This window comes from Coenobita brevimanus, chromosome 24 (genome assembly GCF_032717465.1).
Source record: "Coenobita brevimanus isolate Jiangsu-jjx chromosome 24, ASM3271746v2, whole genome shotgun sequence".
In the NCBI taxonomy this organism is placed as follows: Eukaryota; Metazoa; Arthropoda; class Malacostraca; order Decapoda; family Coenobitidae; genus Coenobita; species Coenobita brevimanus.
In genome coordinates, this window is record NC_136977.1 from 56,988,899 (window position 1) to 57,010,055 (window position 21,157).

The 21,157-nt window shown below is 45.5% G+C and overlaps 2 non-coding genes across 2 annotated transcripts; both read right to left on the reverse strand.

The window, feature by feature from the left end:
• Positions 1-19,761: 19,761 nt before the first annotated feature.
• Positions 19,762-19,835, reverse strand: TRNAI-GAU (transfer RNA isoleucine (anticodon GAU)). The gene has a single exon. It is a non-coding gene; the product is annotated as a tRNA-Ile (tRNA).
• Positions 19,836-20,052: 217 nt separating this feature from the next.
• On the reverse strand, positions 20,053-20,126 carry TRNAI-GAU (transfer RNA isoleucine (anticodon GAU)). Its single transcript has one exon. It is a non-coding gene; the product is annotated as a tRNA-Ile (tRNA).
• Positions 20,127-21,157: the final 1,031 nt, after the last annotated feature.

The window sequence follows — 21,157 nt, forward strand, 5'->3', positions numbered from 1 at the left end:
GCCTTTCTTTCCTGCATATCCTCCCTCCTTTTCTCCCTTACTAGATTCCTCTCCCTTCCCGTACCATCTCATTGTATACGTTCTCACTCACACATATTTTTCTCTCTTTTTCCTCTTCCCTGTCTTACACACACACACACTCTCTCTCTCTCTCTCTCTCTCTCTCTCTCTCTCTCTCTCTCTCATCTCCAGCACCATAATCTCCCTCAAATCTTTTTTCTAGTTAGTTCCTCATGACTAATAGATAAGTTTTATAATTTACTTAGGAAGAAGCAGGTTAGGCCGGAGATGAAAATAGATAAGATTGATAATGAATAGATATGGGTTCGTATTCTCGTCGGTTAAGGAAGCTCCCCAACACCTTTTCCTAAGCGATTTGTTCTCTTTATAACCCCTTGCTGTCCTCTTATGTGTTATGCGAACCCTTTCAGTATCATCATTCTCTACACTGATCGCTCACAAAGGGATATTAACCAACCCTATCCAAAAATAAATCGCTAAGGAAGAGGCGTTAGGGAGCATTCTTGACAACGATTTTTTTTTTCGTAGTTAATCTTGACAGCTGAACCCCTTCCCCGCGATGACGTGTTTTTTTTTTTTCATTCTTGTTTTTTCTCGACGATTCTGTTCAGCTTATAGAGGTTTGGTGAAGTGGAGAAAATGGTGATGACTAGTGGTGATAGTGGAGAGAATGGTGGGGTTTGAGTGGTGATTTGAGTGGTGAGGTGACGTAAAAGTAGTGATGAATGGTGGAGTCAGTGGTGAAGCGATTGGTGGACTGAGTAGTGATGCAAGTGATAAGGTGAGTGATGATGTGAGGGGTTAGAAGAGTGGTGAAGTGAATGGTGAGGTGACGTAAGGGTAAAGGCCGTGATGCATGGTCAAATAAATGGCGAAGCGAGTGGTGAGGAGAGTGGTGAGGAGTGAAGTTAATGGTGATGCGAGTGGTGAGGAGTGAATTTAATGGTGATGTGAGTGGTGAGGAGAGTGATGAGGCAAGTGGTGAGGAGAATGGTGAGGCAAGTGATGAGGAGAGTGATGAAGAAAGTGATGAAGCAAATGGTAAGAAAAGTGATGAAGCGAGTGGTGAAGCGAGTGTCAAAGTGAGTGGTGAGGAGAGTGGTGAAACGAGTGGTGAGGAGAGTGGTGAAGTGAGTGGTGAGGAGAGTGGTGAGGCGAGGCGGCACAAGTGTTGGTGGTGTAGGGGCGGGCGTCACACACTTAATGATGAGTGAGAGGTGTAGTATGTGTAGTACCCGCCGGAGAGAGAGAGAGAGAGAGAGAGAGAGAGAGAGAGAGAGAGAGTACTGTCCTGGGTAGGGGAACTGCTGCCTCCCCCTTTAACCTCTTCATGACGAGGACAAACCAACGTGGGTACGCCAAGTGTGTGTGTGTGTGTGTGTGTGTGTGTGTGTGTGTGTGTGTGTGTGGTGGGGGTTGACCTGCGGTGGTTGTGGTGATCTCATGTGCTAAATGTACTCTTTCTTAATGGAGTCTTGTGATTGTACAGCTCACTCTTTCTGATGGTACTCGTGATGGTGACCTGGCTTGTAATTCACCGTGATGAGAGGGGTGGTGGTGGTGGTGGTGGTGGTGATGATTGTGGTGGTGGTAGTGTAACTGTTTTTACTGTTCTTGTTGCTGTTGGTGGTGACAATGTTGCTTTTGTTGTTCGTATTGTTTGTGGTGGTGGTAGTAGTAGTGTTGATAATGTTGTTGTTTTTGTTGTTGTTGTTGTTGTTGTTGTTGGTGGTGGTGGTGGTGGTAGTGTTGTTGTTGTTGGTGGTGGTGGTGGGGTGGTGGTAGTGTGGTTGATGGGGTGGTTGTGGTGGTGGTGGTGGTGTTAATGTAGATGGCAATGGTAGTATTATTATTGTTGTTGGTGGTGGTAGTGGTATTGCTGTTGTTGATGATGATGATGATGATGATGATGATGATGGACTTGGCCTTCACCTCCAGCAGAGTGTGGGACTGATGGCGTCATTTGTCGTGTCCCGCAATCTCTCGCTAATGGTACTGTTTCCTAATGGAGTCTTGTCATTGCCGTGTTTGCTTTTACAGACGGTACTCCTGCCCATGATGTAGGGGTGGGATCGTGACTTGTTTTTGGTAGTGGTGTTGTTGTAATGGTGTTGTAGTGGTGGTGTTGTAACGGTGTTGTTGGTAGTGGTGGTGGTGATACTGATGGTGTTGGGGAAGGGAGAGAATTTTTAGTTCTTAGTCGACAATTCCTCATTCCCATTACACAAATGCTGAGTCGGTTCTTTTGGTGAATTCATGCCCTCTCACACGATCCGTTGAGTGTCTGTGGTACTGGAGTGCGGTAATGTGGAATGTCCTGAAAATGTTCTTGGAGATATGATGAAATGCACCACCATCCGTGATTCTGATGTAAGCTATACCGTTTTGACTCTAACTTGGCCTAAAACTGCCATCTCTCCGTCGTGAATTCTGAACTGCAGCAAGAGACTAACACTAGACTATGACGGTAGTCACGAAAAAGTGCTACGGAAAGGATGTAGACCCCTAGTAGTGTCTGTTATCACCTTTTTCTGCCACTGAGCTACTGGAGATAAGCTGCTAAAGGACGATAATCTAGGCCAAGTGAGAGTGAAAATTGTATAGTATTTATGATATGTTTCGTTACTACGTTGCGAAATTGAGGAGTGCAGTGCTCGGACTCCAAAGCCACCCACAGAGCGTGTGGATGGGCCTTTGCAGTGTGGAGCTGGTGTAGTTGTGGTAGGGGTGGGCAGAAAGGGGTACTATCGCAGGTGGAGTGGTGGTTTGGGTGGGAAGGGAAGGATAGTAAAGCGAGTGGAGTGGTGGTAGGTGTGGGGAGTGAGGGGCAGAATAGGAGTGTGGTGTGGTGGTTGGAGTGGGCAGGGTGGAATAGTCAGGCGGGTGGAATGATGGTTACAGTGGGGAGTGAGGGGCAGTATGGAAAGGTGGCGTGGCGGCAGGGGTGGAGACGTGTGGTGGCAGGGATGGTGGGACGGGGGGGGGGAAGAGCCGAGGAGGTAGAGGGGATGGCGTGGCGGCAGAGATGGAGACATGTGGTGGCAGGGGTGGTGGGACGGAGAAGGGAAGAGCAGCGGAGGGAGGGAGGGAGGGATATGGGTTGAGGCAAGGTTCAGACGGGTAGCATCGGCTTCAGAGATCTGCTCTCAGTGACTCTCTTTTCGTATCATCACATTCCGTTTGTTTACGCTGAGAATTTTCACTCACACACATTCATTCACCCGCTTATCCAGTTCACTCGCTCACAGGCACAAATACAGACCCAGATATATTCATTCACGCGGTTGAAACAAGCCCCAGTAGTGAAATAGTATCATCTTTCTGTCTCGCTCGGTGACTCTGAACACTGAACCACTTTGCCGCGCTGCCGTCACTCACTCATCCACGTGCTTTACCGGTGGACAGATTGAAGTTGTTTGTTCAGGCTGACTACCGTAATTAAGTGACCTGCGTTATTTTCATCCACCTGTATCCCATCCACGGCAAGGTAGGTCATGTTTATAGATGTTTTAATGTGGTATTCTCGACTTTCATAGTAATAATAGACATACACAAATACTTTACCTGTCGTGTCTGGGTTAGAGCATCATCGTCAGCATCACCACCGTCTGCACGAGTCCTAGCAAGCAGCCCGAGAGAAATTTACTGTTATCTTGAATATAGCTTCTCATGTAATGCTTTAGTTTTTAATCTAGTAATCTGAACGGTAAGATTTTATACTAAATTCTAAATTGACGTTTAGAAGTTCGTATATAATTTGCGTTCTAATTGGAGGAAGAGAGCTGAGACTCCCACAATAATCAGGTTAGAGTCAATAGGGGAAGCTGGAAATAGGCAGCTTAGCAAAACTCCTTGGTATTATATTCGATGTATGTCTATGTTAGGATGTAGAAAGTGATTTTTAATATCATTTCTATAGATAAATTTTTCTCCAGAACAATAACATTAGGGATTTTTTTTTATCACTTGAAAAACTGATAATATTTGAAATTGGCTACTCTTGTGTGGCGTATATTGCGTAGTAAACAGTAACTTTAATTTGCTGTTGTTGTTTTTACGGAGCTGGAGTTAGTTTCATATAACAGGCTTTTGTCATTGCCACTTCGCTGAGTTATGAATAAAGTGTTTGGCATTAAACAGTCTTAAATATATATACAATTCATACGTGTCTGGCCCTGAACATAGATTAAGCAGCCTGTTTTATGAGGTACAGAAGTCTCTCGCGCACCAAAAATGACGCGACATGTCCTTGCATTTATTCCACTACTTTGGCACGAATATAGAGCCGTCTGTGCTGAGGTATGCCAGAACTATCCCACTGAGAACCGGTGTGATGGTATTAGAGGGGTTATCTCGTGGTGTGTCTGTGCGTTGGGTGGAAGAGCAGGGAAGATTGGAAGAATGACGCACACATAGGGATCATTTTCTTTATATTCTTTCTTTCGTTTTTAAATCTAACCCCGAGAGTTGCCGAAACTGTTGTCTTCTTAATAATCACAAAATACACGCAATAATTCTCCCATATGAACATCTGACGGTATTTAGAAATCAAAACAAAATGGAGACGCAACATTTGGCTAGAAAAACGCTTCCCCCACCTCGCCACTGCAGTTTGGTGTGGCGAAGCGCATCTTTTCGACTTGCAGTGGGGAGGTGGGTTCGAGCTCCGCGCAGTGGAGATTCATTACCATCCCCATGTCATATCCAGCTTGTCATTCCAGCATAGAAAATAGAAATTGCCGTAACAAAATACCGCTCCTGTTCCCTATCACTGTTGTTCCTGTCGCTGCTGTTCCTGTCACTGCTCTTCCTTATCATTACTGTCTCCTATCACTGCTGTCCCTTATCACTGCTGTCCCGTCACTGCTGTCCCCCATCACTGCTATCCCCTATCACTGCTGTTCCCTATCACTGCTGTCCCCAATCACTGCTGTTCCGTCACTGCTGCTGCCTGTCACTGCTGTTCCCTATCACTGCTGTCCCCTATCACTGCTGTCTCCTATCACTGCTGTCCCCTATCACTGCTGTCCCCTATCACTGCTGTTCCCTATCACTGCTGTCCCCTATCACTGCTGTTCCCTATCACTGCTGTCTCCTATCACTGCTGTCCGCCATCACTGCTGTTCCCTATCACTGCTGTTCCTATCACTGCTGTCCCCTGTCACTGTTGTCCCCTGTCACTGCTGTTCCCTATCACTGCTGTCTCCTATCACTGCTGTTCCCTGTCACTGCTGTCCTCAATCACTGCTATCCCCTATCACTGCTGTCCCCTATCACTGCTGTCCTCTCTTACTGCTGTCCCCTGTCACTTCCTATCACTGCTGTCTCCTATCACTGCTGGACACTGCTTCCCCCATGATATGACCGCCACCTGTGTTCCTGGTCCTTGCCTTCAGGGTCATAATAGCATCCAATTCATTATAGTTCCCCCTCCCACCGCCTCGTCCGGCACAGGGAGGCACTACAACAAACTGGACGCCAAATGACACTAGATGTGTGTGTGTGTGTGTGTGTGTGTGTGTGTGTGTGTGTGCAGTGATTGTGTACCTTTTATTGATTTATTTTGTCTCCTAAAAATGGACAAGACTGACGCTGCGAGAATCAGATGACATTTTTCCTTATTATATTGTACAGTGTATTACATTGAATTAATAGTTTCAGCCATACTTTTTGCCTTACTCATAAATAATTCTTTGAGCTAAGGTATTCCCTTTAATGTATATAACTGAACAGTGAATAGAGGAGAACTAAAGACTTCATTACACTCATCCTCACTGTCGGGTGTACTAAGAAAGAGTAGAAAACAGGTGTACTATTTTAGTGGTACATATATCTTTGAAACAACATTGATATCTGGCATTTTTTCCCCTTCAGAAGTCTACTTCCACGCCACACCACGTCTTTTGAGTAATTGCCTTTTTAATTAGCGGGTGTATATTTCCCCCACTTCGGTCATTGAAGGTTGAGTATCATTGAAAAATATATTAAATTTTCTGAAAGGAAATTCCTACAGTGTTATATGCTCCAATGTTTTAATAGGTCTGGTTCAGTTTTAAGGACACGTATGTTCAAAAATGACCACCAGAACCAAATCCTGAAGTAACACATCCCCTAAATACTCCACTCAACTGAGCACACTTCTCTAATTCGTAAGACCTTTTAAGTCAGTTTGTTGATGGTGGATTAAAGAGGGATCGTGGAAAGGTGTGTCTCAGGTGGTTAGAGCAAGGACAGGTAAGCGTTTTAGGTCGGGTATACGTATGTGGCACTGGGATAGAATTATAGTAGTGAGTGGTGGAAGGAAGGAGAGTTGGAGATGTATATATAAAGCGTATCGACAGTTGTTACCATCATCGGCATTGTATATTATTAGTTACGGTATTTACATCAGTGTTAAAAATAATCAAATCTCTCTTAAAATAATCCTTCAGACAAAGAACGTATTAATTGATCGTAACTGTCTCCTAATGCTTCAATTGATTTCTGATTCTTTTTTTTTTTTCAGCTAAAGGCGTTCGATGTAGCCTTAACTTATCCGTTCACTGAATAAAATCGTCTGGAGAGAGCATGAAAAAAGAATACAAATGCGAATATCGTGGTGAAAAGGTGAATTAGTGCATGATGGAAGGAAGACAAGGAAATAAAAACTTCTCGTACATACAGCATTCTAAAATTTCACTCCATTGTCAGCCTACCGTTTTTTTCTTGTTATTTTCTTTTTTCCTTTTTTTTTTTTAGTACGTTATCTACATCACTTAGAAATAGCCAGGCCCTTCTTTAGCACAGACAGCAGTAACCTTTATTTACAACCAGCCTGCCCACTTACTCTGGCACTCATGGCGCAAATACTGCCACTACACTCCATCCCACTCGCCCACTCTCGCTCTTCATCCTAACTCTTGATCTTACCCACATTCGTACAAGGCATCTCCTCTTACAGCCCTCTTCATTCCCAGTCTGTTTTAGGCCGTCTCCAACATACAACGTTAATATAGTGACTTTAAAATTATTCATACAGTTCCCACACCTTTTCTTCTTCTTCTTCCACTTACTCATCTTCCCTATTCCTCTTTTTTTTTCCTTCATCATTCATATGATTTTTCACTTAAGTCTCCGTCCTTCTACTTTTTACCTTTCATTCACTTTTCTAGATGACATCTTATTTTTTACATTTCCACCCCTACTTTTTTCTGTGTTTTTCATTCTACATCTTCTCCAACATTTGCAATCTGGTTCACACTTGGTATTTTTTTAATCTTTCCTGTAGCCTTCAACTCATTATCGCACTCATCACTGACAGCCTTACTCACAGCCTCACTCCCACCCCATTGTTACGTCCCAGCCCATGCTTGCCTCTCTCACTCACACCGCTACTTGTATTTTAACTCTTCCTTTCACCTTCATCTTACACTCCCTCCCTTCACCCACATAGTCTCCTCTGTCTCACCTCAGTCCCTGCCCCCTCCCGACTCCCACCTACACCCCTCTCTCACCTACACCCCACTCTCACACCCCTCTTTCAGATACACCCCACTCAACAAAACCCTACTCACCTACACCCCACTCACCTACACTCCACTCACCTACACTCCACTCACCTACACTCCACTCACCTACACTCCACTCTCTCTTACACCCGACTCTAACCCACACTCTTACTCTTTACATTAACGTTTCACTTTCTACTCAGTCACTTTTCTCACTCTCTTACTCCCTCTCACCCCACCATCCGTACCTACCCCCATCGCAGCACCACCCTCACTCCACTCCACTCCACTCCACTCCATACTCCCACGCACAGCTTAACATAATCATACCCGCACCACGACTGAGACCCCTCCCTCTCACTTGCCTCTCTTTTCTCCCCCTCCTATCTTTATCTTCTCCCCTCTCACTCTACTTATCGTGTCCCCTCCCCCTCTCCTATCTTTTGCCTCTCACTTTCTTTATATTTTCTTTCTTTTGACTCCTTTTTCTTATCTGTTAATTATACATTTTTCATCTTGCTTGTGTATGTCACGATTTTATTTAACTTCTTCTTCCCAAACTGATTATTTCTTTCCTTGCATCTTTTTCCTCTTATTATTCACTTTTAAATTCTTTCTTCATTTCGTCTTTCTTCCTCATGTATCAGCAAATATATCCTTCACGGTTATTCAAATTATTCCCTTCCCTTCTCCAGGCTGGTTACTCAATTCACTGTTTCTTTTTTTTTTTTTTGTTCTTTTTCTTTCTTCGTTTCTTTCTTTTTTTATTTGCAAGTGTATGATTCGGTTCTGCATGTTATTCTTATCCATTTTTTTCCCCCTGTTCACATATCATCATAGTTGTGTGTGTAATTCCTCTTTGGTCCTTCCTCCAGATCTCTCTCTCTCTCTCTCTCTCTCTCTCTCTCTCTCACACACACACACACACACACACACACACACACACACCTTCATGTATACTAATGCCCCCATTTGCACAGCCTCGTAACTCTCCTCCCCTTCGGCATACATCATTGATAAACCCCCTCATTCCCTTCCACCTTCATTTTTGCTCGGTTCAATCTACCATATGAACTCTTCCTCTCCTCTCTTGCTGTATATGACCTCCTCTCTGGCCCTGTACTGTCTCTCTCTCACGGCCCCCTCGTATTGTTTCTCGTTTTCTCTGTCTCCTGGTAATCGCTTTCCATCTACACACTTCTTTTTTCTGATTGCCTGGCCGCCCTCACACACACTCACTCTCCCTTCCCTTGTCTAGTTTATTTCAGTCTTCCTCCCCACTGATGGCCCTTCATTTCTTTACTGTCCCTCCTTCCCACCGCCTCACCATTTTCTTCGCTTTTCGGTTTCTGTCTCTCTGGGTGTTCTTTACCAACTTTCTTATTTTTCCACAATAATTTTTCTTCCCATCCTCCCCCCCTCCCCCACCTCTTTCATCCATCCATCCATCCCTTCCTTCCCTCCATCCACCCGCCCATCCATCTCTTCTGTCCATCCCTATTCTTAATCCATCCATCCAGCCATCCCTGTTCCTCTTCCCTCTTTACCCTCCATCCATGCATCCATCCATCCATCCTCACTCTCCCTCCCTCTCCATCTAACTAAACTCCCTATTTTTTCCCGTCATCCAATCCTATCTCATTCCCTACCCTCTATTCCTACTTATACTCCTTTCCTTTCCTTATCTTCATTCATACCCTTTCTCATGTCTTTAACCTTACTCCCTCATCCTGCCACCTTCCCTTCCCTCTCTCCCTCTCTGCCTGTTTAAGCTTCCTGCCAACTTCTATCCCTCCACTGCTGCTTGGTCCCCCTTCCTGCATCTCCTTTCTCCTCCCTTACAATCACCTCCCTTCCACAATCCCCCCTTCCTCGTACCTCCATCTCTCGTACCCTGCCTCCCCATCTCTCCTACCTCTCTCTCTTCATCTATCCCTTCCCCTCTCCCTTCATGTATCCCACCTACCCTCCCTTCTTCCTTCTACCCTCCTTCCTCCCTGTCTCTCTCTCCCTGGCCGCTCAGTTTAAGAGGAACATTAGGTGTTGGACTCTTGAGGGAATATTTTACGAGGCGAGCCAGCAGCGCCACTGACCCGCCCCACTACGCCCACTAATGGCTTAAAAGGACTATTCGTCTATTCCCCTCTGCCCCCCCTCCTTCCCTCCACCCCCTGTCTTCTCTCTCCTACCACCCCCTGTCTTCCCCCTCCTACCACCCCCTGTCTTCCCTCTCCTACCACCCCCTGTCTTACCCCTCCAACCACCCCCTCTTTTCCTTCTCCTACCCACACTTTTTCTGCCTCCTCCAATCCCACCTTCTTTCCCTAGCTTCCCTCCTCTGCCCCATCTTTCCACCCACCACCCTCCCCCAACTGCTTTGACCCCTCTCCCAAATATATCCCCCCCTTTCTTCTCTCCAGCTACTCCTTGCCATCAGATCTCCTTTCTCCAGTTATCCTTCCTCAGTCCCCTTCTCTGAATCCTCTATGCCAACATCCCCTCTCCTCTCAGTATCCCCTTCCATCCATGCCACTCTTCCCTCAATCCCCCCTTCAGCAATACCCCTTTCCACAGTCTTCTTTTCTTCAGTCCCCTTTTCCTCAGTCCCCCCATCTCTCAGCTTTCCTTCCCCCAGTCCCCCCTTCCCTCATCCCCTTCCTTCCCTTAACTTTCCCTCTCCTTACTCACTAGCATTTATCCTCCGTCTTCATCCACAAGTATCCATCTATCCATCCATCCATCCATCCATCCATGCATCTGTCCCCATTCGCTTCTTCTGTCCTTCCCCTCTCTCAGTGTACCTCATCACGTTTTCATTATCCTTGTCCTCCTCCCATAATCCATTTACATTATTCTTTTCATTCTTCATTGACTCTCCTGCTACATTATGCTTGTCCCTTGGCATTTATTTTTCCTCTCATCCATTGATATCCAGCCTCTATCCTTCATCCGCTTCCACTTCCTTATCTTATGTTCCCTTTCCACTGGGCATCAATTCTGCCGTCCCTTTTATTTTTCCCCCTTTTCTATCTCCTCTTCTTCATCCCCTATCCGTTCTCCTGTCCTAAGTCTTTTCCTTATCCCACTTCGCTCATCCACTACCCTCTGTCGTCTTCAAAACTTCACCTCCTACTTTTCCTACCTTTTTCACTCCCTTCTTTACTTTCCTACTAACCCTTCCTCTCTGTTTTCTCGTCCTTTTCCTCCTGCTTTTCCTATAGCCACCTCTTTCGTTGCCTTCTTTACTAACAATACTATTCTTCTCGCTCGTTTCCTTCTCAATTTACACTCTCTCACTCCCACTGCTCTATTCCTCTTACTTCGTGACTTGTGCTTCTTTGTTTTCCTCTTTGCCCAGACACAGGCAGACAGACACACAGATAGACAGATATTTAGATAGACAGATAGGTAGATAGATAGATAGATAAAATATGCACCATTAACGTAACTTTCTGACATACCATAATGCCATGACCCAGACACACACACCACCACCACCACCATGCATCTCATACTTCCATCAGCTTCTTACACCACAAACATAACTTCCTGGCACACGATAAATAAACCACATAAATAACAGTAACAGCACCAGGCGGCTAATACTGTTATCTTCTTACGCCACAAACATAACATCGACACCACACCACACCACACTCACACCACACCAGCTAATAACTCCATCAATTTCGTACACCCTAACATCCACCCCACACTCACACCACGCAGCTTAACAACTCCATCACCTTCCTCATCCCAGACGTAACAAACTGAGCATCACTCGTGACGTCAGAGGGGGCCCAAGATGCGTGAGGCTCGTGCATGGGGGTCGTAAGTCTAGTGGTAATAGGAGGAGTCAAGATAATGGGAGGGCGTAAGTGGGCGGCAGATACCTCTTAAATGGTCCCATCTGCGCCAGGGAAAAACACAATTGTCGTAAATAAAGATAATGGTGGGGTGTAGCCCGTGGGGTGGGGTGAGAGAGAGAGAGAGAGAGAGAGAGAGAGAGTACAGTGTTGGATTTTAGTATGTGTTGTATATAATGAATAATATAAATACGAAATATTAAATACTGTGTATATATCTGATGTATGTATGTATGTACGGTATGTATGCTGTGAGCTGGTGTCAGGATTCCGGGTGCTTGAAGAGTGAGTGAATGAGTGTTTGGCTCATTTTCATCAGGCAGACAATTGTTTGGTTCTCTTTCTATCGTGTTTTTTTTTTTTCCATGATTTGCGTACCATACCTCACCCCATCTAAGTGTTTAGCGGGATGATGATGATGATGATGATGATGGTTATGCCTGTGTGTGTGTGTGTGTGTATGTGTGTGTGTGTGTGTCTGTGTGTGTGTGTGTGTGTGTGTGTCTGTGTGTCTGTGTGTGTGTGATGTAGTTGACCTAGAACATCACAACAGAGGCGCCACATCACTTCTGCACCCTTGACCCTTATCACATCATTCCTTGCATACCTCATTCATTCTTTCTTCCTCGTTCCATTCCTTCTCTTTCTCTTTCTTCCCTCCCTTTTTAATCTCACCTTATTCCTCCTCCTCCTCCTCCTCCTCCTCTTCTTCTTCTTCTTCTTCTTCTTCCTCTCCTCCTCCTCCTCCTCCTCCTCCTCCTCCTCCTTCTTCTTCTTTTCTTCATCGTCGTCGTCGTCATCATTATCATCATCATCATCGTCGTCGTCTTCTCTTTCTTCTTCATCTTCTTCTTCTTCACTTACCTCACTCTTGACAGAGGCCGTACCACAGTGTTACAGCCTATAGACCTGACGTTTGTAGAGCGCCCTGCCTGAGTTATGGATTCTCTGACTCTGAATTTCGCTGCTATGTGCGTAAGTTTGGGGGTCCTGGTTGTGCACACGCTGTACTTATTTTGTTGTTGATTGTAGTGCCTTTTTTTGTTAGCTGTCTGTTTTTGTTATGTATATTGCTTTGTGTGTGTGTGTGTGTGTGTGTGTGTGTGTGTGTGTGTGTGTGTGTGTGTGTGTGTGTTTGCAAACCAGCCCCTTCTTTGAGGCTTTTTAGCATGTATTATCGCGTCCATTAGCCAGACATACTTTGTTTAGGGGAGACTTCTCGAACTTACAGCCCTCATAACTCCTTTACTAACATGGGGGTGGTGAGGAGGGACGCCTTCGCACGGTGGCAACGCTATAATCAGGTAGATCCGCGGCCTGGGTATGCGAACGTCCTTCATCTCCCTCCCTATACCCCAAAATAAATAGCCTATGTTGGACTGCGGGAAAATGTCGTCTTCATTCTGCAGTCCACTGGGTTCACGTTTATATGAACCTGGGACCACAACAACAATTACTTCTTCCAGGAGACACTTCAGACTTGGAATAAACCATACGACTCCAGTAACAGGTCGTCGAAGTGAAGGGATTGAGGAAGGAAAACTAGGCATATTAATGATAAGTAACGTTGAGCGGAGTCGTGAGTAGTGTAAGAGATGTAAGGAAGAGTATCCGGGAGGTGCACGTGTAAACTTTCTTCCGGGTTTATTATTATTATTATTATTATTATTTTCATTTTCTCACACTGCGTAGCTATGCGTAAGACTCGCTAAATCCTGAATATGCGCGCGTATTTCAGGCCAGCGAAATTGAAATGTGTTAGAGCTACGGTGGCGGCGAGAGGACGAAAGTAGAGCCGCGGCATAGAGCGTCGGAAGCGTTTATTGCGTCTGACACGTTATATGGGCTGCTTGTGCCGACTGGAGCGTCCTTCCCTCCATTTCAATATCCTAGAATCTGCTCTCCCTTGTCTGCCTACCCTGGGGCGCTGAGAGAGACAATAAGGGGAGCACAGGCCGTGTTTATAAAGTTTCCTAGAGCAGAGGCCGTATTTATAAATTATCCTAAAGCAGAGGCCGTATTTATAAAGTATCCTGGAGTAGTGGTCGTATTTATAAAGTATCCTAGAACAGAGGCCGTATTTATAAAGTATCCTGGAGTAGTGGTCGTATTTATAAAGTATCCTAAAGCAGAGGCCGTATTTATAAAGTATCCTGGAGTAGAAGTGGTATTATAGACACACACACACACACACACACACACACACACACACACACACACACACACACACACACACACACACACACAGTAACAGAAAGGATGTAGAGCCGTAGTTGTGTCTTTTCTGACAGTGCGAAACGTGAAATACCCTTTAGGACGAAAATCTGGGCCAAGTTAGAGTGAAAAGAGCATACCAAACAGTTAACAGTGAAATCAGGGTAACAGTGAACCATAGACGAAAAACAAGTCGGTCAGGGATAATGGTTAGGTATTATGCTGGCTTAAAGTGGCTTAGATCCTGGTTTGTTCGTCCTGTAAAGTGGCTTAAGACCCTTCATAAATCCGGGTCCCAGGGCGGCACATACCAGAGGGAGGCTTGGTCGAGGGAACACGCGTCACGGAACACCGAAACACGCGTCGCGGAACACCAAATTACAGAGTTCCGTGTCGGTCGGTGGGGTCCTCCGGGCGTGGCCTTCCCGCTCTTTGATGACACCCAGGCGGAAAAACGTAATATCCCTGCTCCCTCGGCCTGCTGACTGCTGCCGCTTCCCCCTTCCCTCCATTGTCATCCTTCCTTCCCTCCTTGTCTGCTTCCTTTCTCCTTTCCATGTTTGCTTGCTTGCGTACTTGCATCCTTCCTTCATTCATTCATTTCATCATTGTTCGCGTGTATGCTTGCTTGCTATCTTCCTCCCCTATTTGCTCCCGTCCTTCCTTCCTTCCTCCCTTCCCTCCTTTCTTTCATCCTCACTTTCTTGTCATCCTTCCTCCCTCTCTTTCTTCCTTGTCATTCATCCTTACACCCTCGTCTTCTTTTTTTCCATCCTTCCTTCCCTGTCTTCCTTGTTTCCTTCATTTCTTGCTAGTCATCCTTCCTTTCTTGTCTTCCTTAATTCTTTCCTTGTCTTTCCTCCATTCCCGTAATTCCTTCCTTCCTCATAATCCACCTTTATGTCTTCCTCCTTTGTCATATTCCTTCCTTCCTTGCATTTCTTAATCCCTTCTTCCTTCATGGTCTGACTTGATTCCTTCTTCCTCTCTTGCCCTCCTTACTTTTTCCTTTCCTGTCTTCCTTCATTCCTTCTTCCTCTCTTGCCCTCCTTACTTTTTCCTTTCCTGTCTTCCTTAATTCCTTCTCCCTTCCTTGTCTTTCTCTATTCCCTCCTTCCTCTCTCTATTCTCTCATCCCCAAGTCACGCCCTGCCTCTCTCCCATGATCCCTCCCTCCACTATGGTTAACTCGTATATTTCAGCACTCATTATGCTGGGTGATCCACATGCAACTCTCCCCACCTACTCCGCCAGGTGATTTCTCGTAAGTGTATCCTAAATTACACCTTAAGACCCCGAAAATCACCCCAAAAGGACTAAATTCTATAGTGACAGATGCAGTATACATGGGTGCCGGGCAATATTTTTTTCTGAAGCAAGGAAAGGAGGCGAGAATAAATTAAAGACTAACAAATATCACCTCAAAAGGACTAAATTCTAAAGAGACATGAGGTTTATTTGTGTGTCGAGCAGTATTTTTTCTGAATCAAGGAAAAGTGGAGGCGAGAAGGAACTGAAGTGTGACATTAAGAGCCCCATTGACCCAGCCACACTTGGACCTTGTTAGCCAGTGTCTTCGGTGGTTTGGGAATGTTAATTAGGAGAGTCGCCTTTTACACCTGGACTGGAATTAACAAACTTACGATCGACTCCCTCACGTAGCTTAGATTTTCCGTGTGGGGGAAAAACAAGAGACGTGGAAGTTTTTGCAGATTTCTTGTGGTTCGTGAAAGAAGGAAAAACTCACGACAATTTTCCCCTCATGATATATTATTCGAGAAGAGTGGTAGACGTACGAAGATTATATGCTCCATTTGCCTATCTTGCACATATACATTAGTCTTTAGTTATACCGGGAAAAAAGGCCTTAAAATTGGAAGAGTTTATACCTTAATGAAGTTGGGTTTCCTGGATGCAGGAGTTTTGATCCACTTTGAAGAGGATCCAAGTCGGGCCAAAACGGCTGTATCTTCATAATAAACGGAATTTCAATATGTACTTATAAATTTCCTCCACTTGGATACTTAAACGCACTGTGAAATAAGACTTACGGCATCTTACGTATGTTTGTGAACAGTTTTGGAAGCTGATGTGGCAGTCTCTCTCTCTCTCTCTCTCTCTCTCTCTCCATGTGTAGGAAGGGGACACTTAAATATTTTCATCGTGCTCGGTTGTCTAGTGCAAGGAACGTCAATTAAGGATGCGGTGGTCTAATGTCGATCTGGCAGGGGTTAATTGTGTGTGTGTGTGTGTGTGTGTGTGTGTGTGTGTGTGAGAGAGAGAGAGAGAGAGAGAGAGAGAGAGAGAGAAATTAGAACTTCCAATTTCATTATTTCCAGATACCTTTACCGCAACATACTCTTCTCTCTTGCAATACACAACTCAAGTACATGAAGAAATAATTGAGCAAAAAGAAATAATTGAGCAGAGGAAATATAACACACATCCCCATCCCAAAGAGCAGTGTGTGTTTTGCCCAAGTGCTCATTAAGAACTGAATAACACGGCCCCGAAACCTGTCAGTAGGACCCTTGGAGTCATGCCTAACATAGTGATATTATGATTAGCAGCTGGTAAATTGCTATAATCAGGCTGCCCAGGCTTACTAGACGGCTGGGGGATGGGGTTGGGGTGTTGTGGAGTGGGGGAATGGATGGGGAGAGGTAGGCTGTAGGTGCAGGGACGTGGGGTAGGTTTAAAGTGGGGGAAGGGGAGATTGGTAGGCTTTAGGTCGAGGGACATGGGGGAGGTATGTTGTGGTTAGAGGTGATGAAGTAGGGATGGTGGTGATTGTGGGGGTGCGGGAAGGGGGATAAGGTAGTCGGTATGTGGAGGGGGAAGGGTGGAGGTACGAGTATGATTTGGGTGGAGGAAATGGAGGTTGGATGAGTGGAGGGGAGAGGTAGATTATACAAGGAGGAGGTTGGATGAGTGGAGGGAGAGGTAGATTATACAAGGAGGAGATTGAGATGAGGTAGGCTGAGGTAGAGAGGGGGAGAGAAGATGGAGAGGAGGTTGTTGGGGTAAAGAAGGGAAGAAGGTTGTGTGTGGAGAGGGAGAGAAGCTGAAAGTGGAGAGGGAGAGGCAGGTTGTGGGTGAAGGGGGAGGGGGAAAGGCAGAGGTAGGTTATGGGTGGGGGAGGGGAGAGGCAGAGGTGGGTTGTGGGTGGAGGGGAATGAGGCAGGGTGTGGGTAGAAAGGGAGAGACAAGGCAGCATGCTTAGTGGGGGAGGGGTAAGGCATAGATGGAAGGGGATGAGGCATGCTGAGAGTAGACAGCAGTGAGAAGCATAGTATAGTTTAAAGGAGAAGACTTTGTAGGAGAGGAACCAAGGTAGGTCGGGGTGGGAGGTGAGTAAGGATGTGGCTGGATGACAGGGGAAAGAATGGAGGAGGATTTTCCGCGGGAGGAAGGAGGGGAGGAGAAGTAGTGGTGGTGGGGGGAGGAAAGTCGCAGGGGGAGAAGGGAGGGGGTGAGACAGCTTGCGGGGAACAGAGCAGTAAAGCAGCCTAGCACGGAGGGTCGTTTGGCCCAAGATAAGATCAGTTGTACAAATTAGGTGGATCCCGAACACTACCCCTGGATCGACACTTAAGCAGCTTGTTTGCGACGTGGACATAAAAAAAAAATAAAAGATAGAAATAAAAATAAATCCACCAAGGTTTAGGCAGTGAGAGGAGCACTTGTTACTGGTGCGTCTCCAGCGATGGCTTATCAGGAGGGCGAGAGAGCTGGATTCTTATCTTTAAACTAATTAGCTCCGGCCTTGTGCATACCTTTCCGATCCAGACCCGTCCCGCCGCTCGCGATTCCCGGCTCCCGTTTTCCTTGAGAGAGAGAGAGAGAGAGAGAGGGAGAGAGCGGGAGGCTGTACCGCGACTTTCTCTTCATTGCCGGTTCAGTTTATGATGATTGCTGTCTGCCTGTTATCTGTTTTTGCTGTTATGGGGAAAGTATGTGTTAAGTGTGTGTGTGTGTGTGTGTGTGTGTGTGTGTGTGTGTGTTGGATGAACACCGGTACTGTGATGTTTCTCCTGACCAGAGTAAATGTGACATCACCATACTGAAGTTTCAAGATGATGATGATGATGATGATGTGTTATTCTTAGGTCACTAGTCATGCATAGTAGTTATTCTCATGTTAATTGCATCTTATAATAACCCATTTTATCTCTGTGGCTGAAAGTTAATAAAATATACAGTACAGATTATTATTTTCGTTCAGTTGTTGATTTTTCGTAAGTTTATTTAATTTATAGAGAAATATATCCTAACTTTATTATGGGTTTCATTGATTCTTCTTACTGGTATTTTATTTTTCACAGCGACAAGATTCTGATTAATAAAGTAAAAAAATCAAATCCATTTATAACCCATGAATTTAAATCTGTTCCTAAATATAATCACCCGGAAGAAAAGTTAATGTGAGAAATAAAAAGAAAAGAAAAAGAAAACTTGTTCTCTCTGACGTGCTGAGTATATTTTCAGACACAATATACTGACTCGTACTGTTTAAGGAAGCTCCCTAACACCTCTTTCTAACCGATTTATTTTGCTTACCTTACCGACTTCTGTGTTACTTAAATCCATCTGATATCACCTTACTCTGCATAAGTAACGCACAATTCGATATTAGCCAGTAGCACCCAAAAATAAATCGGTGAGGAAGAGGTGTTAGGGAGCTTCCTTAACCGCCGGGAATACGAACCTTAATCACACGGAATTGACCTCGATAATCACCCCCTTGTTGACGATCTCTCTTCCTTTTACGTCGGCGGCGATGGGGAGATATGCTAAAAAAAAAAAAAAAAATCTACACCCACGTTTGTTTTTTTCCCTATTGGCTTCCCTGTTTTTGCCTATCGGTGTTTGGATCACGTAGCTTGGGTGTGGTGGACGGTAGCCTCTGTTTTGTGTGTGTGTGTGTGTGTGTGTGCGTGTGTGTGTGTGTGTGTGTGTGTGTGTGTGTGTGTGCTTGTTTATTTTATAGTTGATGTGTTGGTGGGTTTGATCTATCTATCTATCTATATACCTAGGCTGCTTCCCCCAAGGAAAGGGAGGTAGCCGAGACAGGACGACTCACTCTCCATTTACTCATCCATTCAAACACATTCATTCGCATCTTAGCTCCAAAGGGGAGAACGGACAGATCCTCACCGCATCACACCGCACAAGGGTCAACTGCGCAATGCAACCAGTGACATCCGCAGCAGGGCCCGACAGCAGAACTGGTTTACCCCTGCCACATCATAACAGACCCATCCCCTTACCCGCACCTGACCTGACTAGCTGATCAGACCAAATGCGGGAGAATATCCCCTCAGGGCTGCGTCATCACTTATTCATTCACAATTTCTCTCCATTTATTTCTGTCACGCACAGCCACTCTTCCTTGCTCAACAGACATCCCTCTCGCATCCAGCGCTCTCTTCACACTGTCCATCCATCCTATTCGTGGTCTTCCTCTCAGCCTTACACCTCTCACATCAGATCTAGTTATCTTTTTCACCAATCGCTCATTATCCATTCTCTCCATATGCCCAAACCATTGCAACACCCTCTGCTCAACTCTACCAGCTTTGATACTAGTCAATAATCACCATAATGAGCGACTTATCTAAAATCACCAAAATACAGGAAAATCCAACGCCTTAACAGTACTTATGGAAGGGGTGTTGTCAGTAGCATGCCTCCTGTCTGCTGCTAGGTACCAACACCCTCTGCCACACCCACAGGAGCGGATACCAACACATGAAAACGCTTATGGTCGTCCATATTAGGGGAACGTCCATTTCTACCCGGATGGTCACAGAGGACGCAACCCCTCGACGTGATAATGTCAGTCACAGTTGCGTGCGCGTGTTTGAGTGTATCTGAGTTCTTGAGGTAGTGTTCCTATGTGTGTGTGTGTGTGTGTGTGTGTGTGTGTGTGTGTGTGTGTGTGTGTGTGTGTGTACCAGTATTACTTTAGGGTTTCTGGGTATAACTAGGCCGATAGCATGTTTTTTTTTCGTCTGTGTCTGCCCCTGTCCTGATCTGCCCCTTCAGGAGCACAGGGGCCCGGGCTAAGCTGCTAAGTCATTCAAAGCAATTTACCAGTCTCTCTTCCCTGAGCGGTGTTATGTGAGCAATAAACTCACAGCATCCTTGCGGGTAAAAGTAATGATAGCATTTGGCCCGCATGGGGGTCGAACCCACGACCTCCGCGTTATCAGCACGGCGCTCTAACCAACTGAGCTAACGGGCCACGTACATCGTGTGGCGTCTGTGTATTTCTTACTTTTCGAAAAATCACATTTGAAAATTAGTATGGCCTGCTCTTTTGTAATGGTATGAGGCGAGCAAGAAGTGTCTAAGGCATTTCTTTCACGCTTTTATTCATGTCAAACTTCTAAGGCCTTTACACTCGCACCTTTTGTTCCTGGACTATTGACCTTGACTGCATGAGGTGTAGAAAAATTACTTGGCCCGCATGGGGGTCGAACCCACGACCTCCGCGTTATCAGCACGGCGCTCTAACCAACTGAGCTAACGGGCCGGCTGCCAGGGAGGGGAGGGTGAGGCGGGAGATGTTGCAGCGGATACCCAGTTATTTTGAGCAATTGTTATCTGATACTGGGATTGCCCGACATGTCATACGTTTTTGTTCCGAGTAATGCAATTTCTTCCAAGGCTGTGATGATAGTCATGATGTGGCGAAAGCAGATTGATAATAAGCGGTGTTTTTGTTGATTTAGGAGACCCCGTAACACTGCTTCCGCTAGCGATATACCGGTTGGTTCATATATACCTCTGTTACTATTCGTATGTGTGTTACTCATGTCTTTTGAACACCCTCAATGTTTGCGTCAGTAACATATAGCTCGATAAGAGGTTGTAATAGAAAAATATATCACTGACGAAGAAGTGTAGTTAAGTAAGGAAAGGTACTGTAATAGGTCAGAAAATACGTCTACGTCCACGCGACTCACTAGGAGCTTCGTCATACTGAGCTTGGAATCAGACCTATTTTGATTCAACTTGTCTGATCATTGAGAGTCTGGTTAAAACACGGAAAAATACCTGTTTCATTGGACCATCATTCCGTTTTTCAGTGCCAGACATGACTTATACGAGACATGATGTAGGTGACAGCAACGCGGGGCCTTCGACTTTGTCTTTTGAAACTGAGTGTTGTGTCTTCCTACTTTTTCCTGGACCTGCACAATCAGAAAAACTGTGATTCTAGCCGATTCTGACCTCCGAGTGAACAGGCACTAACATTACGTAGGATTCAGTTTCGTGGTGAAAGCTTGCAAGGCGGTAGGTGTGTTGCCAGAGAGAGAGACAAGATCCAAAGACCCAGAGGCATGGCAGAGTGAGTTGCCATCTCTAGTGTGAGTTGCCATTTCCCAGAGTGAGTTGCCATCTCTAGTGTGAGTTGCCATTTCCCAGAGTGAGTTGCCATCTCTAGTGTGAGTTGCCAGTTCCCAGAGTGAGTTGCCATCTCTAGTGTGAGTTGCCATTTCCCAGAGTGGGTTGCCATCTCTAGTGTGAGTTGCCAGTTCCCAGAGCGAGTTGCCATAGCCG